This window comes from Cynocephalus volans, chromosome 9, assembly GCF_027409185.1.
Source record: "Cynocephalus volans isolate mCynVol1 chromosome 9, mCynVol1.pri, whole genome shotgun sequence".
In the NCBI taxonomy this organism is placed as follows: domain Eukaryota; kingdom Metazoa; phylum Chordata; class Mammalia; order Dermoptera; family Cynocephalidae; genus Cynocephalus; species Cynocephalus volans.
The window spans coordinates 92,213,042-92,228,961 of NC_084468.1; the positions used below are offsets into that span (position 1 = coordinate 92,213,042).

Genomic DNA, 15,920 nt, shown 5'->3' on the forward strand with positions numbered 1-15,920 from the left:
CAGGGAAGTGCTCAAAAGAGGAAGACCATATGTTTTTGAGGTGTAGCTATCTTTCACAATGAGAATCAGCCAGTCATGCCCCATCTCTTTGTTTATTTTGAACTTGTGCCTCTCGGAGAGTCCAGAGCCTTTGTTGTAGGCCCACATTGAAAGCAGGCTGTGCCCCAACCTACCCATTGCCACTGTGATATCTGTGTGGAAGAGAACACAACTGGAGATGATTTTGTGACAAGTGTAGCAGAAGTCTTGGTCCTGGTAGGTGTAGATAATGGGATTGACAACTGAATTGTCATGTGAAAGGAGAATGGCTGTGTTCATTGCCCACTTGGGTTTATCCTTAACCTGAGCTGGCTAAAAAAAGAGTGACATACTGATGGCATGTACTAGTAGCCCTCACAGAGTGAAAATCCCCATAATCACGGCCAGTAACTTGGCAGCATTGTTCTCCCACTGGAGGGTAGTCCTGGAGTGGTCTGTCAGCTTGGTGCACTGAAGTTGCCTGCAGGCCATCATGAAGATCTTGATGCAGATCACCAGCATTATGAGCAGTTGTGGCACAACACACCAAAAGAAATTGAAATATACCACATAGCTCATGGGGACCACATTCTCAAAAAAGACACTTCACAAGGCAGCAGCTTTTGTTCATGGTTCCACCTCAGAGTTCTGTGCGGTTGGTGGCACTATTTTTACTGTCCACCCCAGGAATGGAGTCAATCTGATGCCAAAGGCAAGGACCCAGAGGACAGCAATGACCCCTCTTGCTCATGTCCCAGTGACTAGACTTTTATACTTAAGTGGCATGCAGATGGCCAGGTACCTGTCTACAGCACCACCAGCAGGCTGAAGATGGAGCTCTGTGTGAGCATGAGCACAAAGCAGGTGAGGAAGAAGCAGCTGTAGAAGTCAGTGCAGAAGCCCAGGCTGATGGTGATGACAAAGGGGATGGAAAACAGCCCCGTGGCCTCATCAGGCACAGCCACGGACACCAGGAAGTAGCTGGTGGGCATCTGCAGGGTGCTTCTTGTGCCCACCACCACACACACCAACACATTGCCCACCACCAATGCACAGCTATGACCGGCACCAGGGTCAGGTACAGCATGTCTTGCGCCTCCCGTGTTGTGACCAGGCCAGCCAGGCCCTTGGTGACGCCTAATGGAGCTGTGCTGAGTACGGGGTCATGTCTTGGGCCCAATGGGGCATGGCCGGAGCGCCCAGAGCTCACGCAGCCAGCAGCGTCTGAGCCGTGTGGGCTGGCTAAAATGTTCTGTCTGATCAAAACCTCTATTTAAGTTCAATTTTTTTCCTTAGGCTATCTGAAAGCAATAGTCTCTTTTTGTTAATTTTGCCTTAGCAGGTGAGTTCTTTCAAATATAATTCATATTTATCTTCTGTCTAGGTAAGATTTCTTCCTTCAACACAGTTTATGTCTTTGAATAAAATTTTCATTCCATTTATTCTGGTGTTCTCTTCAGATACACTGGTTGTCCATAAGTTGACTTTTCATTGTCTCTTTACCACATTCTTCATATTTCTCTTCTCTTTAATTCTTTTTTTCACTTCACCCTCTTTGCATTCAAGAGGTTCTCTAAGCCATAATCCAGTTTTTCTGCAGTAGTAATTCTTCTTAACATTATTATGATGTGTTTGCTGTGATTTTTAAAGCTATAATAACTCCTCACTTCTATGAAGGTCGTTGTATATCTGGGAATATTTAGAATGTATACACGAACCAGGAAGTCATCCAAGAAGTCTCTGGTTTCTTGAAGTAGTTGGGCAAATACTACCCTCTAATGATAAGTGAGTAGATGTGAAGGATAAGCAATCTACATTTACTGAGTGCCAGTGGTTTAGTTGGGACTATGCTGTGGTGCTGTTTATTTTTCACAATAGCCCTATCAAATAGTATTGTTATTTACATTTTACAGACAAGATAGCAAATACTCAGAAAGATTTGGTAACCTGATAAAGAGAGACAGCTAATGAATGCCTGAGCTAGACATGAAATACCAAAACCTTTGTTCCTTCCATAATACCATTTCAGCTCATATGATAGCTCACATTTCCCCAAATAAAACTCCCAGTTGGTCTTTCAGTCATAATCTATTTTTTCTTCTAGTTGGCACTATTCTCAAATTTCATTGGCTGGCCTCCAGGTCTACAAGGAGGAAATTGAAAATAGAGAATGTTAGAATAAACATTGACAGAAGCAAGGAGCTTCTTGCTTCTTCTCTAGCCTGAGAGTGAGAGAAGAACCTATAGAAGAACACATCTTCTGTAACTTCTGAGAGCATTATTATAATGCTATATTACATATAATTGATATTCATAAATATGACTTGGAGCCATTAAGGAAAGATTAAATTATATTCAAGTTTTTCAAAGAAAGTTAAGAAATATATAACCAACTTAAGAAATTTCAAAATTGTAAAAAATGTTTTGGGTTGTTTGTAATAGAAAAAATGGAAATATCCCAAATAACATCCACAGGAAAATGGATAAATTATAGTTTTACAATGGAATACTCAGAGTAGTGAAAATAAGGTACAGCTTTATATATTAACATGGATAAAACTTACAAACATAATGTTGAGTGAAAAACGTGAGTTGCAACAAAAAGAAGTATACATGTAATTCTATTTATCTAAAGTTCAGAAATATTCAAAACTAAATAATATATTATTAGAGATACATATCTGTGGTAAACCTAAAAAGAAAACCAATAGACTAGTAAACACATAATTCTAGACAGGGATTATCTCAGGGTAGGGAAAGGTGAGGGAGGTGCAGTTGGGTAGGGATGTATACACAGGACTTTGAAAGTATTATTAATACCTCCATTTCTTAAGCTGGGTATTGGATACCTCAGTATTCATTTTATCATTATAATTATTTATAACTCATGTACGTTTAAAATGTATTTGTATGTATGAAATATTTAATATTAAAAAATTTTGCCTTTTAAGAGGGGTATATTTTCATCAACTAAAAATATTTGGAAATGAGGAATTTTCCAAAGATATCAGATAGATGATTCATTATTGTTATTATTACAAAATAAAATATAAAAATAAACAGATGGCTATATCAGGAAGCTCATTTAAAAAACAACATTCATTTATTTACCTAAAGATACTTTTATATTAGAATGTTGGGTACTAGTATACATAAAATGGTTTTTATAAGAGGAAATTGTTTGAAATAGAAGTCTAATCTAAATTATGATATGCTCCATGAAAACTTATCTTCTAAAATTGCTTTGGGTTACTGAAGAACAAAATTCCAGTAATACAACATTTCATTAAATTCTAGATAGAACATTACCTAAAATTCAGGGAATTTACATGTCATAATATTTAATGTTAATTCCTGAGAGTATTTTAGAAATTTGTGGGAGCATTTTTTGTCCTCTACTAATCATCACTGAGCATCTGGGCATCAAAATATTGTAATATTCTATTAGAAAATATTAATTTTATTTCTCCTTTATATTAAGTTAAGTGATGATATTTATTTTCATTTAGATTACATAAGTAGGTAAGCTAAATTATCTTTGAATTTCATTTCAGTGTTATTATGAGGGATATTACAAAATATTTGTTATAAAAGGAGTGTTAGAACTGATAGGGCTCAGAAATAATTAATCTGTACCCACTTGGAATATATGGACAAATTTTTCTTAAGTGTTAAGATTAAGCCAGAAGTCTCTAAGAAAAATTGTATGAAGATTTAGGAAGCTTTATTTATTTCCTCATTGTGCTTGAATTTTAATTATATTATAACCCATAGTTACTAATCTAATGTAGATTGACATCTGTGATTTAAAAAATCTATTAATTTTCATTTCTTGCTTATGACTAAAAGGATTATGCTTCCCTTTGGTTAAAACTCTAGAAGGCACGTAAATGTCTTGAAAAGTTTTAAAATATTTTTCATTGAGAAATGCTTTTTTCATACACAATGATTTTTTTAAATTTCATCTGTAATTTTGGGAGGGAATAGAATATTGGATTATTTTGTTTTTTATTGCTTTTTAAAAGGTGGTCTAGGAACAAGAGTACTCTGGTGCCTTGTATCAGGGTCCCTCTTTATATGCAAAATGCTTTACTTTTCCTGGAAACTAATCTCCTTAAAAGCTAATACCCAAATCAAACAATGTACCCTTTTCAGTGCTGAATAAAAATGGGTCAGGAAGGGATTAAAAGATTGGCACAGCACTAAAGTAAAGCAATGAGGTTTTTACTTCTTTAAGTTCTTCCTTGTTATGAGAGAATTTAAAAATTACCAGTTAATTCAGACCACTCCTTCTGCCTCCTCTTCCTTGCCTCCCAGTATGTAAGCCCTTATTGTTCATGTACGCATGAAACATTTCTTAGAAATTTTCCCATTGCATCTGTTAGAAAATTTTTAAATGCCAATCAGCATTGAGTCCAGTTTGCTTCACCTGTATATTTAATCAATGAAAAAACTTAGGCTGATTTTATGTAATATTTACTACCTCACTTTCTGCCTGTGTTCCTTCTTCATTCACCTCTCCTTTTTTTCTTAGTGTCTGAAGATCAACACTATTCCCTTAATTGGCTTCTTAATAGGCTCCAGGTTTACTGAAGTGTTGGATTCAATAAACGTATTTGAAAATCTACTAGGTACAAGGAGGTACAGAGTCAGTATAGAGTTGGATAAGAGTTTGTAGTCTCAATGAGAATATAGGTAGTTTTCAGTATAGGAGATAAGTTATACAGAGTACCTAGCATAGTACTGCCATGTAAAAGGATTTCAGTAAATGGTTTATATTCTTAGAACTATTATTATGTTTGGCCAATTACCCATGTTCATTTTCTCCTCATCTCTTTTCCCTATTCTCAGCTTATCAATTATAAAATGATATCCAAGTCTCCCTTTTTTTTTTTTGGCCTATAAAATAACTAGATTAGACTAGATGAATACTAGGGTTTCTTCCATCTTTATAATTATTTAGATCTTTGTTTAAGAAAGTGGGTCCTTAGTACTATCAATCCTTCTGTAAGATTTTCCAAATCAACTCAGTATATATAACTATTTCATATCATCTCCTCTCTCAACCTTTCAATACTTCCCCTTCTCAATTTACAGAGAGAAATTGGAAACAATTAAGAGTTTCTATATGGCTTCACCAGCAAATGTACCAACATATCTGCTTTTATATCCTTACACTATAGGCCCTCCAGTTGTATTCCCATTTAAGCCCACGTCTTTCACCATGTACTGTATCTCGTCCCCTCATACCCTCAGATAATTTTTCTTTATCTCTTCAATCATGTCTATTATGTAATAAAAATGCTAAATTATCATTCACTTTTAAAAATTCTCTTACCCCACTTAGCCCTGCACCTACCACACCATTTACGTACTCCCCTTTAAAATAAAACTCCTTAAAAAGAATGAAATCCTGTCACTTGGAGCAACATTGATGAGCCTGAAAGACATTATGTTAAGTGAAATAAGTCAGGCACAGAAGGATAAATATCACATGTTCACACTCATATGTGGTAACCATAAAAAAAAACGTTTAGCTTTTAGAAGTAGGAAGTAGAATTCTGGTTACTAGAGGATGGGAAGGGGAAGGGGAAAAGGAGACAGTGAGAGGTTGGTTAATAGACACAAAAATTACAGCCTAATAGGAAAAATAAGTTCTAATGGTGTACAGTAGTGCTATGTATCTATAATTAACAATAATTTATTGTTTATCCTCAAATGGCTAGAAAAGAGGAGCTCAAAGTTCCCATTACAAAGAAATGATAAATTTTTGTGATGATGAATTTGCTAACTACCCTGATTTGATCATTACATATTGTACACATGTATTGAAATATAAGCCTGTACCCCATAAATATGTACAATCAATGTTTCAGTTAAAAAATAAATAAATTTCTCTGTAAAAAAAAAATTTCTGGAACCAGAAAAAAAAAAGGTCTGTGCTTTTATCTTCTCTTCCTCTAGTCTCATCCTCCAATCTTTTGTTAAAAATTACAAACCCATTTTTTAAAAATTGCAAAACTAGTACAATGAATACCCATATAGCTTTCATTGTTTAGGAATTTGTTGCTTAATTTCCATGTATTTGTACAGTTTCCAGTGTCCCTTTGTTCCTGATTTCTAGTTTTATTCCATTGTGGTTAGATAACATAGTTGATGTGATTTCAGTTTTAAAAAATTTGTTGAGACTTGTTTTGTGACCTAACATATAGTCTATTCTAGAGAATGTTCCATGTGCTGCTGAGAAGAATGTATATTCTACAGCTGTTGGATGAAATGTTCTATAAATGTTCATTAGATCCAGTTGACCTAGAGTGGAGCTTAACTCTGATATTTCTTGGTTAATTCTCTGTCTGGATGATCTGTTCTTTGCTGAAAGTAAGGTATTAATGTCCCAAATATTATTGTGTTGGAGTTTATCCTTCCCATTAGGTCTAACAGTAATTGCTTTATATATCTGGGTACTCCTGAGTTGGGTGTGTATGTATTTAGAATTGTTATATCATTTTGTTGAATTGATCCCTTTATCATTATATTATAACCTTCCTTATCTTTTTTTACTTTCTTTGGCTTCAAGTCTATTTTTTTCTGATATAAATGTAACTACTCCTGTTCTTTTTTGGCTTCCATTTGTATGAAATATCTTTTTCCATTCCTTTATTTTCAGTCATTGTGTGCCTTTATAATTGAAGTAAGTTTCTTGTAGGCAGCATATTGTTGGTTCTTGTTTTATAATCCATTCAACCACTCTGCCTTTTAACTGGGGAATTTAATTAACTTACATTTAGGCTTACTATTGATATATAGGGACTTGTTTCTGCCATTTTGTTAACTTTTTTTCTGGTTGTTTTGTAGGTCATTTTCCCCTTTTTGCCAGTCTTACTGTCTTCCTTTGTGTTTGAGTGGTTTTCCTTAGTAGTATAGTTTGATTTCTTGCTTTTTATTTTTCATATGTCTCTTATAAGTTTTTGTGTTATGGTTAGTATGAGGCTTACAAAAAACATGCTATAGCATATATATGTGTGTAGTTATATATATAGTTATAGTTTAGTCTTCATAGTAAGGATATAAGTGGTTTATTCACCACTTACAACATGGTGTATTCTGAGATTGTCTGTGTACTCAATTTACTAGTTAGTTTTAACCTTCAGATGTTTTCTTGTTACACTTTAGTGTCATCTCTCAGCTTGAAGAACTGCCTATGTTTCTTTTAAGTCAGGTCCAGTGTTCATGAATTTCCTTAGCTTTTGTTTGTCTGGGAAATCTGGGAAAGATATTATTTCTCCTTCATATTTGAAGATTAGTTATGCTGGATACAGAATTCTTGGTTGACAGTCTTTTCCCTTAAGCACTTAAATATATCATTCCATTCTTTCCTGGACTGTAGAGTTTCTACTAAGAAAGCCACTGAATGACCACCATATTGGGGCTCCGTTGAATGCTGTGTGTTATGTGTTTCTTTTATCTTGCTGATTTTAGTATTCTTTCTTTGTCTTTGGTTTTTGATAATTTTATTATGATTAGCCTTGGGGTATTCCTCTTTGTATTGAATTTTATTGGTGACCTCCGAGCTTCCTGTGCCTGAGTGCTGTCATCTTTCTCCATACTTGGGAAATTTCACCCATTATATTCTAAAATATACTTTCTAGGTCTCCTTTTTTGTCTCATTTGGGTACACCAATTATGTGGAGGTTATTTTGCTTGAAGGAGTTCCATGGTTTCTGCAATTCTGTTTCATTTTTTCTTATTCTTTTTTCTTCTTGATCCTCTGTTGGATAATTTTGTATATTCTCTCTTTGAGCTAACTGAATCTTTCGTCTGTGTGATCAAGTCTGCCACTGGAAATTTCTACAGAGTTTTTCAGTTCAGATAACATATTCTTTATTTCTAGAATTTCTACTTGATTTCTTTTTATTTAATTCTATTTCTTTATCAAGTTTCTTATTATGTTCCTGGATTATTTACCAAATATTATTTAATTTTCTATATGTATTTTCTTGTGACTTCCTGAACATCTTTAAGAGGATTATTCTGAATTAATCAAACATTTCATAAATCTGTGTTCTTCTGCATCCATTGCTGAGCTTTGTTGGTTTCCTTTGGTGTTGTCGTATTTCTCTGTTCTTTCTCAATCTTTTTGTCTTTAGATTGACACCTGCACATTTTAGGAGATGGCTGCCTTTTGCAGGTTTTATAGGTGTTCTTTGGTGGTGTTAGACATTTTCTAGTTAATATCAGAACTTTGTCTCTTTCTGTTGTTTTTTTTCTATTCTGTGGAGAATTAATAGCAACCACCACCACTTAATTACTATGCTAGAATTAATTTGCTGACCTGGGGTTGATTTCTGAATTGGGGGACACTTCCTATGGGGACCAGGACTTGAGCTTTGTGTCTGACCTAAATTGCTGCTTTGCTGCTGTTTTTCCAACTGGGAAGACTTTTTGCACAGACCAGATTTTAATTGTTGGCCTTTTTGTCAATTCTGGGTCATGTGGGATTGCCACAAACTCAATTGGACTGTTTAGAAAATCCAGCCCAGGACCAAGTCTTTCCTGCAGACTGTGCCCTCTGCAGGAAACCCTCTGGCAGTTCTATTGCACTGACAGGTCTCCACTGTGTGGCACCTAAGCCAGTCAGAAGGCAGATTGCCTTCCAACACCACCCAGCTGTTCTGCTAGTAGGTCAGCTTCCCCATCCCAGCACTCCAAACATTTCCCGTGAGGCAGGCAGCATTCTAGTTCCCCTTGAAGATTAACTGACATCTGGTGGACTCCCTCTTCCCATCACCTGCAACTCCCCACTTATATGCATGCCCGGGGGAAGCTTGCAAGAGGCTTTGCTGGACTGGGAGATGGGCGGAGCAACCTTTTTTCCTGTAGACTCCAAGTAGCTTCAGGCAAAACGCACTACTGAGGCTTTGCTGTCTCCTTGTAGCTGCTCTATGTGCTGTGGTAGGTGCTCCTTGTGCTGTGCTGTGCCTGCCCAGGAAGCAGCTAGGGCTTGAAATGGTTGAAGTGGTTCCTACTCCCACTCACCACGGCCATTCACATACTCCACAGGTCTCTACTCCTCTTCCCCCCAAGTTCCAGGGATCTCAGAATGCCAGTTTTTGCACTTTAATAGTTATACATTGATCTATTGGGGGAGGGGACATGATGGGGATTGTCTTGTCTATTCTGTTATGTTGATGATGTCACTTCTAGTGATCCTTTTTAAAATGTAAGTCAAATAATGTCCAAAAATCCATCTAATTCAAAATATATTCCAAAATCTGTACATAGATTATAGAGCTTTTTAAACTCTGGACCCTAGCTACTTCTTTGTCCTTCTCTTCTGCCAGTCTCATATTCACTAACTATGTTTGTTTTCCCCTTTGTATGGAAAATTCTTCTATATAATTCATGTACCTCACTCTCTCACTTCATTCAGGTCTCAAATGTCACCTTATCAGAGAGGCCCTTTCCAGTCATCCTATCTAAAATAAGTCTCCGATTTCTTACTCTTTGTCCCCCTTCTTTTTTATTTTATTTTTTTCTTAGCCCTTCATATGATATATGTTTATTTGTTTTGTGTGTATCATCTATCTACATCCACTGGAATGTGTGCTCTGTGGTAACAGGGACTGCTATATACCTGATCCTTGCAACATTGCCTGGCACATAGTAGGCACCTAATAAATAAATGTTCAACTAATGATTGGAATTTCTCTTACTCTTCTATTCATGATGGAAAGGAAAGAGGTTATTATTCACTTCCAATGAAAGTTTTAATTTTATACTGCTTTTCTTTCCTCTTGAAGCATTGTTTACAATTTTTCAAAGTATACCTCAGCAAAAAAAATTGTATTTTTGTAGGTTTTATAAATTAATGGGTTATTTATAGTTTTGTTGCTTCTTACTACTAATCTCAGTGTTTTTCTCCATGTTTAAGATATGATTCCTTGAAAGGCAACCAAAATTCTCATATGCTAACCTAATATTATTTCTTTTATTATGAATGAAAGCACAAAGTCTTATTAAAGTCATCCATTTATGAATTTTAAAGGCCATCAGTGCAGCAGTATTTGTTTTACTGTCCTACATAATCCTCTAAGTAGTTTACCTGTTTTATATTGGCTAATGAAGGGAGAAAGTTCTGGCTTCTTTTTATTAACTTGAAAGTAAAAACTAATCACATGTTTATAAGATTAAGTTAATGGAAACTGATGGAAATTTTTGACTAAACACCATCTCCCTGGTGCTTTTTATTCTATTTATGTGGTTTCTCTGTGTATTGCATATGTGGAATTTAAATAATGGGAGGAATATATAAGACTCCAAATCTGGTTTTAGCAGTTTTTGGAAGTTACCAAGATATGCATCCCTGTTTTAAAGAGTGAGGAAATTCCCAGGTCTGTTCTGTGGGTGTGCAGATCTGTGGATGCTACTTATAAATGCCCTCATGTTTCCATGTCTGTATTCCTAATACCAGATGATAGATTTTAAGGAGGACAATAAGGTGTTTATATTGTATTTTTCATTGGGTATTCAGAAATGTTAAATTTTAAGCATTATCCTCAAGAGTCCTCATAAGCAATTAGCTGTTTTGATATCTAATTAAACAGTATGTCAACTTTAACTGGTGAATACTACTTATGACTTTATGTCCTTAGAATATTTCAAAAGTCTACATTGAATAAGTAGACATGAAAAGTCATGTCATTTTCTTTTATAAGTTAATATTCAAGAAGAAATATAATAACTAATATATTGGAGCTTTTAAACATAACCTTTTTAGCTCTCAATTTCAAGGAAAAAAAATGATTTGGGTGCCTTCTATTCCTTTTTATTGCTGATTCAGCGACTTGACCCTAACTAACGTGTGACTGGGTTTCGTATGTTAAGTAATTTCTGGATGTCCACGGGAAATACAGTTATCCTAAGGTGGAAGCGTTTGTAGTGTAAAGAATCTGGTCTGTCTTGTTGCTCACTGCATTCATTGGAACTTGATTTTGAAGAGTGAGTAGGTATTTTTAAGCAAAGAGGTGGGAGAAAGCAAGGTTTCCCAAAGCAGTTTCCTAAAATAATCCATAAAGAGAATTAGAAAGTAAAAGCATTCAGTTGTAAAATAATTTAGGGAATTATGTTATTCTAAATTAAACCAGTTTCTATACTGTGAGACTCCTTAGAGTCTTTACTATGCATTGTGATTCTCTAAGAAATTGGATAATATATACATTTCCTAAATCTACTTGATGGTGGAACCCACTATTTTTTCCTCAATATCTCTTAACATCTTGAGGAACTAGCGTTTTACAAAAAGTTTGGAATTTCTGAAATGGTGTTCATGACAAAGCAAATACTATGTTTAAAACCTCAGAAAGGTGATAGAGCATGGTATGTTTGGAGAATATCTGGTAGATCCATCTGGCCAGAGAATGGTGACAGTGTGGGAGTAAAGGAGTGACAGAAGTGAGCTGGCCTAGATGATGAAGTCTCGATGTTAAAAATCTATCCTATCAGCAGTGGGGAGCCATTGAGGACCTTTTAAGAAGAGAAGTAGCTGTATGAAATTTGCATTTTAGAAAGGATGGGCACGGAGCCCAGCCAGTTAGCTCACTTGGTTAGAGAGAAGCCTCGTAACCCCAAGGTCATGGTTTGGATCCCCATACCAGCCAGCTGCCAAAAAGGAAAAAAGAAAATAAAGGAAGAAACAATGTGTATGAAAGGGTGAGAATATAGGGCAGAAAGTATTTAATTAGAAAACTATTTCAATAATATACGTGACAGATAATCAAAGAGTGAACTGAGGATATGGCTTTGGTTGGAGGATGATGATAAGGGCCATTAACAAATAGAGAGGATACCAGAAAAGAAACAGGTTTCATGACAGAAGATAAATGAGTTCAGTTTTTGGAAATGTTTGGTTTGAGGTCGCTGAATGTAATGGACAGTGATTTTGAGAATGCAACTGGAAAATCTGATCTAGATCTACTCTAGAGTTCCAAAGAGCAATGTTAGCTGAATTATTGATTTGGGTGTCAGTGTCTCAGCCCACGAGAGGGCTGAGAAAGAGGGAGAGGGAGACAGAGAATAGACACATCTTTCTGATGAGAAAAGTTTACCCATCCCACCTTAGTTTTTTTGCAGTTAACTCACTTAAAATTTATATTCAGGTTTTTCCATTCTGAATTTATGAAAAGAGGGAGAAGAAATAAATATCTAAACTATTTTCTAGAGTTAACTTTTTTGTTCTAAAAACATCTCAGTTTGGTCTTGTGAACAACTTGGAAGACATTGTGGACTTTAACAAAAAACAAAAAACAACACAACAACAAAAAAACAAAGTACCAGAGCAAAGTAATGTTCACTTTGTGTGGTGTAAGTAGTATTTAAAGGAAATAAAGTATGTGTTCACTTAGTCCTGCGTTCTGGTATTCTGAAGTCAAAGTGTTTCATTCACCTTAGAGAAAAATAGCAGGAATAAGGTTTTAAAATTTCCATTATTCACTGTATCTAAGCTTTTATAAACAAAGCCAAAACTTTGATTTAGTAAGTAAGTGTGACTATAATTTCTTCAACTATTGTCCTGCAAACCAACATCTTGCCTAAACATTTTTTAGTTCTTGGCTTTTTAAAAAATGCTTTAGAATTAGATATGGAAGGGTGAAAGGTGCATGCTATTTTTAGTCAGCATCTGTAGTACCGTAACATGAAAGATCTTCCCAATCTATTTTCATTTCTTTCCTCCTGGATAATCCGATTTTACAACAAATTGTTTGCTCAACCTTCCTATGTTGCTTTTCTATAAAATCAAAAAGGTTGCTACAGTCTGATGGTGGGGAAATGATCTCTTTCTGGAAAGGGTGACACCCAAAGGTCAGTTCATTAAACAGAGTGACTTATGAGACCTCTAATGCCTTAGTGATATATTCCAAAATACTGACATTCAAAACTTAAATTGATCCTTTTTACTGGTAAGCCAGCCCTTGGAAATTTATTTAGGGGAAAAACAAATAAAATGCATTTTAAGACTGATTCTGAAGAACGAAATTTTTTTCTCTAAAATGTAATTACTAGGAAAATCACTCAATTTCTCTGCTAGAAAGCACCTGGTTTCCTTATATTCTTGTACATAAAAAAGATACCAGCATTGAAATTTTGAAATCACAATGAATCAAAGTCATATGTTTAAGAAATAACAGACCATATTGAAAAGAAGACTGAACCTGAAGTTAGAAATCCTTCCCTAGAATCTCACCTTCACCACTTACCAGCTGTGTGTCATTGAGCAAGTGCTAAGATTGAGCAACCTCTTAGGTGCTCATTGTCCTCAATTCCAAACTAAGGAAAATGTCATCACCCTGACAACATGACAGAGTTTTGGGGTTAGATGATATATCAAATATACAATTGCTTAATAAATGTCAAAGCATCATTTAAGCAGCAAGTATTATCATTGTAGAAGCTTTAGTGAAGCGTGGATTTTTACAAGTTATGGTTGTTAAATTAACAAATGTATTGTAAAATGTGATTAATAAAATGTATTTTCTAAGCTCAAATATAATGTTTTGTACTAATTAAACAAGGTAGAAATTCATTAAGGACAGAAACTAAGTGTTATTTATTTTTGTGAACCTACTATTTTACAGAACAGTTCTATGTAGGCCAAATTGGTTAGTTGATTTGTTTGTTGAGAAAGATATTTATAAGGCCATAATTTCTAAATTAAGGAAGCATAAATTGTCCTCTTTTAATATTATGAATTTCCACTGAATTCTATCTTTTCAGTTAATAATTATTGAATGCTCTAATACTATATATCACAAAATTATCAGAGTGAAAATGCCATCACACTGATACACCACTGTTGATTTCATAGACTGAACTGTGGGGTGTGTGAATGGGGGTGGGGGGTATCAGATGACTAGTATCTGATGCTGTAAGAATATTGTCCCTCTGAGGTCAGTGAGGCTAAGAGGATTAAAAGCCTGTAACTGGCTTTTAAAAATGTAAAATTGAAAGGACTATTCTAAATTTTTAGTATTTCCAACAAGTTATCTCCAAAACTTAAAACAAAGTTGCCTTAACCTAAAGTGTAAACTTTAAACTGCTGCAGTTTCACGCATATCTTCTCAGGAGTTTCTTTAGGAATTTTGTTCCTCCCTTTCTAACTTTTGAAGTCTATTCATACATATTTAAATGTCTGCTTTCTTATTATCTTACAAGTTTTCAGAAACTTTTTTATCCCTACTTAAAAACACTGTTTCATTGTTGACTTCTTTTGCTATTTCAGCAAATATGGGCATAGCATTAATACCTAACTTGTTTTCATACTTAGTACTTGCAAAAATTAGCATAATGCCTTGAAATGCAGTTTGTCACAATTGTGGAGAAAATTCATCCATAAAACTTTTTTTGAGCACCTGTTATGTACTGTTATCAGTAATAGTCTTTTCATCTAATTGGGCCCAAGTTTATATAGTTCAAGGGAAAACCATCTGTATCTATTTCAGGCAGACGGAAGTAATTTCAGCTAATGATTCTTCAGGGGGAGCTATTATAATGAATTGTGCCTAGGTATCATTTTATAATAAGAAATCGTTTCACTAGTTAACAATAATGGGATTTATAGTATTAAAAATTAGCTATTTTTGTTAGTAACAAAGAGTTTGAAAAAGTAACTTTATTCTCTTTTATCTTTTTAAAAGATTATTATTATTATTACAAAAGTAATATATATGCTAAATGCAGCCTAGAGTGAGGAAAAGTGTTGATATTCCTGAGGTTCTAAAGCAAGGAAATAGGCTTTAAGCAAAGGTAACAAATTATACAAAGGCGTCAACTTGTTTAGAGAGACTGGAACATTGGGGATATATAGAAAGTAGCAGAAGGTGAGGTTAGCAAGTTAATCAGGGCCCAGATCATTAAAGATCTTGTTTTCTTGCCAGGCAGTCAAGATCTTTTTTTTTTTTTTTTTTTTTTTAAGGCAGAGAGATGCCTTAAAAGTGTTTAAGCAAAGGAGATATTTTAATGGGTAGATTGGGGGGGTACTTTAGTAATATACCCAGGTAAAACATGCTCAGTGATTAGCTATGGCACAAAGAGACAGGAGTTTACCAAGGGAAGAGGAGCTTGGGAAGGAGAGTTAGAATAAGAATCCAATAAGAAGTTCAAGAGATTTCTAGATCTAGAACACCAGGGTTCAAAATAATTCAACGAATTCAATTGATTCAATTTCATTTTCTTAATTAAATCACTTAATGACAGTGAGCATCAGTTAAGGTTCAGTATTCCAGAAAATTTTATGAATAATCCCATCTAATTTTAGGATATACTCTATCCAGAATAAAAATGATGCAAGCTAGTGCTATGAAGGAAAATCTTTAGTATGTAATAATTTAAAAATAACAGTGCCATCCATTCAAATAGAACTTGTCTCTAAGCACGTTAAATATTAAAGCAAGGCCATGTTTTCTGTAGCATGCAGAGAGGCAAAATAATAAGCCATGTTTTTTCCCATCTGGCCCTGCAAATACTCATATTTTCAAGTCTATCTGATGTATGCTCTATCTATCTGATGTATGTATGTTTCCCCATTGACCCCTCATTTTCAAGCACAGATGAGCTACTTGTAGTTTTCTCCTAAATATGCCATATTATTTTTGGCATGCCTTCCCCAGCCCATTCTATCTCTTAAGTTTCTGCTCCTCCTTAAAGACTCAGCTGAAATGCCCCAAGTCTTTGTGAAGCCTTCTCTAATGTCCTGAGAGGTTAGTACTTTATCTTCAGAGCACATACCTTTACACATAATTAACACACACACCTTCTTCTTAGAAGAAGCTCCTTAAGGATAGGGACGATGTCTTATTCACATTGAGGAGATGTGTCTTCAGAATATAAACAAGTATTGGGCATATAGT

At 34.9% G+C, this 15,920-nt stretch overlaps 1 protein-coding gene and 1 pseudogene across 1 annotated transcript in view; one reads left to right on the forward strand and one right to left on the reverse strand.

The window, feature by feature from the left end:
* GSTCD (glutathione S-transferase C-terminal domain containing) overlaps positions 1-15,920 on the forward strand; it is a 153,776-nt gene that overhangs the window by 92,243 nt on the left and 45,613 nt on the right. The window lies entirely within an intron of this gene.
* On the reverse strand, positions 74-11,202 carry LOC134386332 (adenosine receptor A2b-like; annotated as a pseudogene).